General features: G+C 38.5%; 1 pseudogene; it reads right to left on the bottom strand.

Annotated features, from left to right (window-relative positions):
• Window positions 1-9,563: 9,563 nt before the first annotated feature.
• On the bottom strand, window positions 9,564-9,925 carry LOC105809702 (annotated as a pseudogene).
• Between the last annotated feature and the right edge of the window lie 972 nt (window positions 9,926-10,897).

Here is a 10,897-nt window from a genome sequence, read left to right as displayed (position 1 = left end):
AGGGAAAGGGTAAAAGGGATATGTAGCAGCAAGCAAGATTTGTGCAAGTCTTTGTGACTTCGATGGTTATCAGTAAACAATAGTTCATTCTGGTGGATCTTGCTGTCAGCCATCTGTGGTTGGCCCATTCTGGACTCTTCATCTGTTTTTTCCCTCAAGGTGTTTTCTAATCTTGTGTCCAGTAGCTGTGTAGGCAAGCAGCAGGTTAATTTTAAACTTTTAAGACAGAACAAACCACAAGCATACTGGAAGTAAAATGACTTCTCTTTAACTAGCCTAGCAATATAGTCTGAGTGCCCCTTGGGGTGTGCTTACAGGATGGAGCAGTGTTGCTGGAGAGAACTGTAGCACTAAATGCCATCTTGGCCCCTTTGTTTATGTGGGTGAGCCTGGTAATGGTTTTTGATCTAAAATAAAGCAAAGTTCTAGAGGCTTCAAAGGTATCATTATACTATCTAAATTAGTATTTCTACTGAGCAAGGATTCTAATGCAAAGGCTACTAATACCCGGGAATTGCTAGAGAGAGAGACAGGAGCAAAATAATGAAGGACGTTTTATATCCTTTGAAGGAGCTTAAACTTTATTGTGAAGATAAAATATTCTCTGTCTTGATGATATTTCACAATCTAGTAGAGATTTAGACGGAGGTCCTGATGCCTAAATTATTTAATTAAGTATATGTTAGGCGTAACCACTCTAAAACAAAAATCAGAATTTGGGCACACATTCTCTCCTTCCTCTGAAGAAGGCCACATCATCTGCCAACAGTGAGCTGAGAGGTGATTCTACTGGAACTCTGAGAAGAATCTTGTGTAAAAGATTTTCAGTGGACATTGTGGGCAAAAGATGAGGAAATAAATCCATATATTGTGTGCATTTTTTTTTCCCTAGGAGTCCTCAGCAACATAGGAGCAAAGAAGGCAAATTCTCCAAATGTTGGGATTTTGCTACAAAGATGCAGCTAGAGGTACCAGAAACAAAAGGTATTGACAAGAGTGATTAATCTTTTAAATTGATATTTGGGATTTAAATTATATTTTAGACCAATCACTCTGGCAGTGGTATGAAAGATCTTCATCCTGCCAGTGTAGAGAGACTAGAGGCACTATTGTTTTGGCCCCTTAACCAGGAATAGGTACCAAGCTAGAGACTATTTCCAAGTCCGCTTGCAAGATGTGACCATAGAACCTGGTATCACCATGGAAAATGATCAGAAGTAATGAGTGTAGCTTCCACCTCACTTGTTTTAAAAGAAGCTACTTTCTCTCTTCCTTCTTCCTGTGGACTAGACCTTATTAGATATGGCTGCAAGCTAGTTTGACTATGTAGAGGAGGACTGAATCCCAGGGATAGTAGAGCAGCAATATGGAAGGAATCTGAGTTGTTGAACTTACTCGCAGAGAAGAGTTGGCTCACTATGATAGTCTGCACTGATACATGACAGAGAAACAGTCATCTCATTTAAGCCATTGTGTGCCTGAGGCTCTTTTTTAAAGAAGATTAGCCTTTACCCTAAAAGCCAGGATTAGATTGGTTTGGCTTTAAATAATCAATATTAAAAGATGGAGAGGTAGATAGAATTCGATACACTAAAGTCTTTAGCTACAAACTAGCCTCATGAGGTATAGGTACTATTAATTTAAGAGAAATGAATGGCATAATTTCAATACAAATAATGTGACAGCCATGGCTATATTATTAATATATCCAAAGAAGATGATACAGGAAGTTCTGTGCTTGTGCTTGTATCTGCAAGGAAGGTGGCTTAAATAAAAGCAGGCTGGCTCCAATTCTGTCTACTTGAACCAATTAGTTTTCAGTTACATCAAGAAATTGAGAAAATTCTTCAGGGCTTCCAGGTAGGGAGGACAGCATGCATAAAAATCCTAAGCTAGAGATGAACTTGGCATGTTTGAGAGTCAAGAAGAGCAGTGTACCTGGCAGATAGTAGGTAAAGAAGAGTTGTAGGAAATAAATTTGGAGAAATTGCAAGGGGTCAGATGAGAGAGGTCCTTTAAAATCAGGATAAGGAATTTGAATTTTATTCTAGGCGTGGTAGGAATCCATTCGAAAACTTTAAGCAGCTGAATGGCATGAATAGGCCTGCCTTTTAAAAATACCACTCTATGGAAAATGGATGCAAGGGAAGAAGCACGGAATCTGGTTAGGACATGCTGCAGCGGCCCAGGCAAGAGAAGATAATGACTTGGCCAAAGGTTCAGACCTTTGAGACCATTCTGGGATTTTGAACACAACAAATTCCCTTTATCAACAGCGAAGGAATAAATGTATTAGTTGAAACTGAAGAACACCATACTATATCGAAGACTTTCTTTCCTCTGGCGCTCTTTAACCAGAACATTCCTTCACTCCCAAACTCCAATACTATCCCTGGCTGCTCCCATCTTGTCTTTGTTGTCAGAGGGGAATGTCTTGACTCAGCCTAGTAACCCTGAACAGGGCCCCCGAACCACAGCTGCTTGCTTATGGGAACGTGGTCTGCAAAATGGTTGTCTGCATTTCAGTTAATCAAATCAAATGCCAGCTAGAGCTTGTGGTTTGGTGCTTCCAAAGCAAATTGCTGCCAAGTCCAGTCAATGTTCTAAGTGATTTTATTTTTATTTCATTTTTTTGTTCCCAGATACATCAGACAATTGGTAAATCTCTTCATGACTCAATCTGCTGAACTATGCAGCCATCATAGCATCTAAGCCGTTTTTCAAAGAGGCTTCTGCAGCTGCCTGGCCCTGGTGAGGCTTCTAATGGTGAAGGCTACAGACAGCGCACAGATGGGAGGGCTTTTGATATTAGTCAATCCAATGTGCCAAAAGAAGGAAAATAACAAAATTGGCCAGTAATAGGTGTCTTCTAATTGGTACAGAAATGAAGTACCAGGAACTGGGAGCAGATGAACATGACTTAAAGAGCATCCTATAATGCTCAATCTGGCTCTCTCAGTTTCTCTAAATCTCTCTTCTTACTGACAGGCTTTAGCTTGAAAGTTCAGGAGCGTCGTTTCTTTTTCCTTGGTGAGCTGGTCTCCTTCCTCTAATCTTTGCGTGTGGTGCAAGTTGAACAGACTCCTTTGGACACAGGAGCCTTTTCTGCTGGATGGAGGCTCCAGCCCCACCAGAGAGGGACCCAGGAGCAAACCGGAGATACTACCCCTGTAATTCCCAAATAGATACCACCCACCAGTAAGCAGCCGACTTCAGTGTAACACAACAAATTCTTGAAGGAAGAAATGAGTAGTTATACATCCACCAGCGCACAATGAAAGGGTGTAATCTTATAAAACAAGAAGAGAAATTTAGGATAGATGCAAAGTACTTCTTGCCTATGGAAATCATCAGAGATTGGAATGCCAGGGAGGCTAGGAGTTCTCCTCCATGAATAATAAAGTGTAGGCAGAAGAGAGAGAGTTACCTCCTGAGTTTTTTCCTTAAGTTTTGGGTCATCTATGTTGGATAGATTCTAAACATCTTCCTCACCTGTAGATTTGGGTGATGGGTCAGGATTTGTTTTATCTGAATAACCACTGTGTGATGTAAGTAGGGGCTCCGTAGTGGCACGGTTGTCCTAGACAGAGAAAGACAGAGAAAGTAAAGCGTAGAGGGAGTCCTTTAAATTCAAGGACAAGCAAGAATGAAAAATCTCTTTGCAACCTCAAAAAGGACACTCATTTAAAGGGTATTTCAGTATTTGTCTTTTATATAATAATATGTTTAAATAAGAGCAACATCGTGGAGAGAATATCAGTTAAAGTATACTTTGGTCTGAGGCAGAGCTGGTTCAAAGAACAGCTCACATGGCTTTATCCGAGCTTGCTGTTATTAACACAGTTGAGTTGGCTAATTATTGCTTATTTTATTTGAAAGCTCTTCTTTTGCTTGACTCATCCCATTAACTTACTCAATTCTCTACTAGTTAAGTATCATTCAAATGGAACATGTTTATGCTAAATATTTTAAAATGAATAATCTAGTGTGTTAGGCTGGGTTTGGTAAAAATAGAAAAAAATGAAAAGTTGAGGCTCAGCCTCTTGTGAGAATAGAAATAATCACAATTTTTTCCCTTCGGTTACTGATTTTGTTAAAAAGGAGTCTCAGTCCAATTAAAATCAATTTTAGAAAAACTCTGAATATTTAGCCACAGTAACCTCAACAAGTCATGTTTATACTTTCAGTGGAATATCTTATTATAGGATTTCATAATTCAAATATGTAGCAAAATGGATAATGTAGAAGTAATTGCTCTCAAGGTTTTTTTTTTTTTGAGACTGAGTCTCACTCTTTTGCCTGGGCTAGAGTGAGTGCCGTGGCGTCAGCCTAGCTCACAGCAACCTCAAACTCCTGGGCTCAAGCGATCCTTCTGCCTCAGCCTCCCGAGTAGCTGGGACTACAGGCATGTGCCACCATGCCCGGCTAATTTTTTTCTATATATTTTTAGTTGTCCGATTAATTTCTTTCTATTTTCAGTAGAGACGGAGTCTCGCTCTTGCTCAGGCTGGTTTCGAACTCCTGAGCTAAAACGATCCACCCGCTTTGGCCTCCCAGAGTGCTAGGATTACAGGCGTGAGCCACCGCACCCGGCCTGCTCTCAAGTTTTAAGAAGTGCTTCTCTGAAAGATATCTAGCCAGTGTTATCTAGGAACTCATACTTCTACATTCTTCTAGAATGTGCTCATGATAATTCTGGCTGCATGCCAAGCCTCCAGTCACACTCCATGTCTTTTATGTAATGTTTCCTGATTTTTCCCCATTATTTTCAGGCTCCTTTGTTCTTTTTTTATGTCATCTCTTATGCTGCACTCTCGGTAAGGAACATTCTGGACTCTTCTAACCATTTAGAAAAAATAGCTTTGTGGCAGTGAATGTAAAACCAACCAACAACTCCCACCACCACCCCATAATTTCAGATGTTTTCTGATGATAAAAGATGGAAACCTTATAGACTCTCACTTTGTCTCAGAATCTACTCCCCAGCCTGATACCTTTAGTCACATAAATATATGGTAAAAACTCCTTTCTGAAATAAAAAATCTTAAGACTTGAGGGCTTCATAAATTAAGTTACCCTGGAAAAGTTAAAATTTGCTTGCTTTCTTGGAGGATACAATTGAAATTTTACAAATTATGTTCTTGAAAAAAATTGCTTTTTGAAATTTTCATATAGACTATACTGTCCCTGAAAAAAAAAAAAAGCTTGTTCTTGGGTAAAGGGGTTTACATGTTCTTATTTAAGCACTTTCATCCCAGAAATGAAGAAAGAGAACTGAAGCTTAGAAGGGAGATTATGAAGGTGTACTCAGGGTAATATTTTGAAATATCATTTAATGTAGTTTTTCTTTTCATGATATCTTTACTCTGAAGCCTTCTTGCCATTAAAAGTAGACAGATTATCCACTTCATTACCCCAAAGAAAGGAGATAAAAAGACATAGAGAAACAAGGAACCAACTGGGTTTATAAATGAATTTTGAAATAACTCAGCATAAACAGTAGTTTTGAAGGTCTGATTTTTCAATTGCCAGACTAAGTCACTTGCATTTTGGAATTCCAAAAGTTTCTTTTTAATATTAGTGATTTAGAATGAAGGATTCTCTCTCTCTGTTTCTCTTTCTTTAAGGAAAGTAGATTGACTATAAAATGTTGTTAATGAAAGTAATTGTAAGATTAACTGTAAGTTTACAACTGTGCAGAATTGAAAGCTTTTGAATGAAATTCAGTTATAGACCAAAAAAAAGGGAACATTTCTGCACAACAATGCAAGTGACTAAATTTTGACCTGCACAAGTCAAAACAATAAAGGAAAGAACAGCATGGAGCAGTGTAGCCTCCCCCTCAATCTGGGGCCAGCTCTAGTTTAATGGAGGACAGTGGTCCTTAAGCTAACGAACAACAAAATAAATGGGATGGAAAGCAAAGGTAATTCTGGCACTAAATGACATGGCATAGACACCTCCCTCCCTCTTTCTCACCCTCCGGCCCAGTCATCCTGCTAGAACAGGAGCCTTAGTAGGGGGAAGAGAGACTGAGGTCCTGATATCAAAGGAACTGGAGCTGTTAAATCAACACATTTGGATGTAAAAAAAAAATGGAAAAGAACGATATGTTTATTGTTTCTTTTTAAACTTAAATTCACTAAAAGAGTTTTAACACAAAAAATATAACTGAGACAGAGCAGGACCCCTTTTAGGGGCCTGCCAGCACCCCAAGCACGGATATAAAGGGAAATCTCGAGACCCTTCAGGGGAAGTTCTGGGCACCCGGCTAGCCTTGAAAAGTGAATGGGCAGCCTGATGAGAACATTGGCCCTCCAAGAGAGTGAGCCAGAGTCATGAGATTTTTTGATTCTTTATGGAAACTAAAAGATGGCATATTAACATATGTTCTTGAGTTGTTTCTCAGAAACCTCCACCAGATGGAAAAATGCAGACAAGGGGGAACTGAGGAATTGAACTCTGCCCACCATTCTTTGTTCAAAGTGTCCCCCAAAGGGCCTGGAGGGAGTCACATCCATCGTAGCACTCCTTTCCACAAATCCGAGAGTCTCTGAATCCACTTATGACCTAAAGGCCCCCCATTTCAGAATACCCCACCTTTTTGGGCCGGGCCAATATATAACTTCCACATATTGATTTACAATTTTGCCTGCCTGAAATGTACCCCTGCCTTAGAAAACCCTGGGTTGTAAGCCATCTGGGAGTTCAGGTCTTAAGCATTAGCTGCCCATAGTCCTGGCAAGAGGCCATGCTATAAAAATGTCTCTTTTTCCCTCTGCAACTCTCAGCTTCTAGCTTTGCCACGCCAGGTGAGTGGACCCCAGTTTGGTTTGGTAAAATAACTGCTGCATAGCAATATCATTTGATATTTCAACGAGCATGTAAACAATATATCTTATTCTTCCATGATATTTAGATATGCGCATACTTTTTCTTTTTGCATTTATTGAATACAAACTCTCCTATGTTTTGCTATTTTTACCCACCATTACATGGTTATCAATTTTCACTATTCCTACAGTTATTCTTTTATTTCAAAAGAGCACATAACATTCTATAATGTTTATGTGCCATAATTTATTAAGACCATTACCTAATGATATATATTTATGTTCTTTTTCTTTTTGGGGTGTGGAGAGGGAGATCAGTGCAGAGCTAGTGTATATAACCTTTTGCTTCTATTTAATTATTTCCCTTAAGTTTATTTTACTTTGAACTTGAACTGACTGGGGTTGCAGATGGTTGGCTTGCTTCCATGCCCCACATGCACTTGACTATGAAAAAATAGTTGGCTTTTATAATGAAAATAAAACTCTAAGTATCAATTCAAACAACAACAAAATTCTCTTTAGCTAAAAATTAAACAAAAACAGAGTTTGAGAATGGGACTGCACCAATGTATTTTTTGTTGTTTTTAAACAAACTTTTAAACTGAGAATACTTATAGGTTCACAGAAAAGTTTTGAAGGTAGTACAGAGAGGTCTCATATATCCCACACCCAGTGTTCCCTATTGTTAACATCCTGTGTTAATATGACAGTTATTAACTAAAGGGAACTAAACTTTATTCAGTTTTCCTTCCTTTTAGAGTATTTGTTTTAGCTATTGTGACAACTTGCTTAGTGCAATAGGTATTCTAAATCTATGAAATATTGATTTTTTAAAAAATTAATTTATATTGGTATAAATGGACTTTCTGAGTTAGCCTAGAAGACTTATGGGGAAAAGAGTTACGAAAAATCCTTTCGAACTTACCACATAGGTATGTCTAGGTAGAGGTCTTGCAGATAAAAAAGAAAAGAGGAAAGGCCAACATCTTCTTTCTCTATTCTTCACTCTCACCCTTCTTTTCCCACTGGTTCCAAGGCAGGGCACTGAAACTGACAGGCATTCTCTGTTGGGACAGTGAGGAGCAATGGTAGCCTTGTTTTGGTGGTATGGCAAAGTCAATAAATATATCATAAACGAGTGAATGAATAAGAAAGAATGAACCATTTCCCAGGTGGTGAATTCTTGAGGGAGGCACGTCTTGCATGGGTCACGCTTAAGAACTACATAGTTTGTCTTCATCTTTACCTTAGCTAGGTTATGTAGGATAAACTTCCTGAAGAAATACAAGTACATTTTTGTGCAATTTTGAGTTTTGAATCAAAATGGAGAGATTAACTTGAAACATACAAAAGAGGAAATGATTCTCCATAGAAAGAACAACAAGAAAAAAGTTGGTGAGGAAAATAAAGACAGAAAGTAAAATAAACACGTCCTTGATTAAATTAAAAGCAGCACTTCTGAGCAAGCTAAAAGTGGCACTTTTAATTTAATCAGATGAGAATGGAAGGAGATTGAATACCTATTGTCTGGATAGGTTGTTTGAGAGAGATGCTAAAAGCAATAAGGAATCATTTAAATTCAGTGAGAGGAGATGACAAAGCCATTGTTCAATCTTTTCATTATTTGGCCGCAGCCTTTTGCACTGATCAGGATGTAGAGAAAGACCAAAAGCAGGAAGGAGGGAACAGAAGAGGCTTCATTAAACTCCACAGCCGGGATGAATGATTGATCATAGACACAATGAGGAAGGAAGCATTTGAGAAGCTATTCCAGGGAGAGAAGACATCCTCCTCATTTGAAAGCTATTTTGAATATGAAAAGAATAATAACATAATTATTTATTTCTCTTCCTGACTTCTACTATATGACTTTATATTTTACTTTTCTTTTTTTTCATTATTTGTCAGAATTAGATATTAATTCTTTTTTTTTCCAAGACAAACTGTATCCAGCTTTATTAAAGATACTTTTCAGAGATAATCATGGTATTTCAGGCAGGACATGGGCAGACAGTTGTTAACGGTATACAATAACTTTCAAACTCCCTCCTTCAATGGACTACCCAAATCAGAAGGCCATTATAAAACCCAATGAAGTCTTCATTTGATGTTCTGAACAGGAAAAGTTTAGAGTGAGGGTTGACATTTCACATTTAACATGTTGTTTAACAACTTTTCATGAGCCAACTCTGACTTTCAGGAAATGAAATGTAAATGGCAGAATTTATCTGAAGATCCACAATCCAGAAACGGAACCACTGTTCTTTTGAGGGATGCTGCCTCAGTGGCGTCACTGCAAGTCCAGATTGCTGACATACCAGTAACCAATTACTGGGAGTCAAGTCCCAGCAGGTGTCTGGGTTTAAGGGAATTAAGTTTATGCTAAAGGCAGAGAGGGAGAAGAGGACATAAGAAGGACTTCAGTTTTTCCACACCACAAGGGGTTTGTGCCAGGGTCACTCGCTGTGTGGTACATCAGGGAATCCCTCCTCCTGAAAGCCAAGACGAAGTCTCTCAAAACTAGAAGAGAAAGGTGCTTTCACCACGTGAATCCAGCTTCAGAGACATTCTGTTAGTGACATACGCTCTTTCCTCAAAAAACAATCAAGTGTTCTGTGTGCTAATGACACAGCTTAAAAAAAAACAAAAGTAAAACAAAATTCTGCATTTTAGTAAAACTTGATTAAAAAATAGTACTTTGAACTGAGCAGTCACCGGAGTACACAGCTATCAAAAATCCACCCACTTTCCTTTGGCGACTCCATCGCCTTCAGCTTTCCGTGCCTGGTCTGTTGTGGCGTCTCCATTTCTCCAGGGCTGCTCCCTTCCTTGCTGGCGTCAGCTTTTCCCTTTTCCCCTTTGAGAACCTTCTCACCCCTCTGGGCAGGAGCCTTTTTAGGCTTGGGCTCTGGCTTTGGAGGAGCAGGTTTAGCAGACAACCTTGCAGATCTCTGTGGTTCGTCCTTCACCTTGGCTTTTTCTCCTTTGGCATCTCCTTCAGCCTTTCTCTCGGGCACAGTGGCCACAGCAGCAGGATGCAGGCGCTGGACACGGGGATGCGGGGCGCAGGCTTTGGTCGGTCTGGGGGTCATTCACACCTCTTCTTCTTCACACTGCTGCAGAATTAGATATTCATTCTTTCTGAATAAGTGTGAAGCCTGAGACATTTTAAATGTAAATATTAAATCTCAAGTATTTACATCATCTAGGGATCAGTAACACAGAAAGTCCCCAAATCATGCTTTTTTTAACTTTAAAATTGCATTCAGTGAATTGGAACACACAAGGGCAAGCAATTCTTTAAATTTCATTTTGGTAAGGTTAATAGTTCAGTAAATTTACATTCTCACAAAACATGAGACAGGCAATCAAGAGATAGTCTGGGGAGGAATTTCAGAATTTGGGATTTTCAGGGGAAGACCAAAGGGAGATTTGAAACTTTCTTTGAAAAATAAACTTAAGAATTGAAAGATTCACAATAATATAAATGGAAATTATTTTTTAAAAATTAGAATCCTATCCCACTAATAGTTACTTTCCAAATACATATCTGACTGGATAATGTTGACTCCAGAAGATAAATATTAAGTTCAAAAGATATAAAATGACAAAGTTTAAAACTGTATCGTGTTAGGCTATAACTGTAAGGTCATTGTAGCAAGTATGGAGGTAGCAATGACTAAAGACATTAGCAGTAAATACTTAGAAAAAATTCCAGGTAACCTACGGCTAAATTTCTGATAACAGGTTACCAGTTACCCCTGGGGGACTTTTAAATGTATACCAGTCCAGTAACTTTTGAAATTTTGATCAATGACCATGGATTATTTAGAAAGAAATTAAAACCAATAAAATTACAAACACTGAACTGTTTGCTTGATAATATGTCCTTAAATTAAGATGTCTTTATTTGAGCTATGTAAATATTGAATGACTCTATTCAGAGAATTAATTGGAGACGGTAACGTAGTCCAGAATTTTTTTTATTAGAGGCTCAAGTGTTCTTTGCACTAAAGAAAAATTAAATTGATAATTTAAATGGAAGAATGGCATGCTTGCTCTCC

The sequence above is a fragment of the Propithecus coquereli genome, unplaced genomic scaffold, assembly GCF_000956105.1.
Source record: "Propithecus coquereli isolate 6110/MARCELLA unplaced genomic scaffold, Pcoq_1.0 Scaffold2, whole genome shotgun sequence".
NCBI classification, from domain to species: Eukaryota; Metazoa; Chordata; class Mammalia; order Primates; family Indriidae; genus Propithecus; species Propithecus coquereli.
This window is presented reverse-complemented; position numbering and strand designations above follow the sequence as displayed.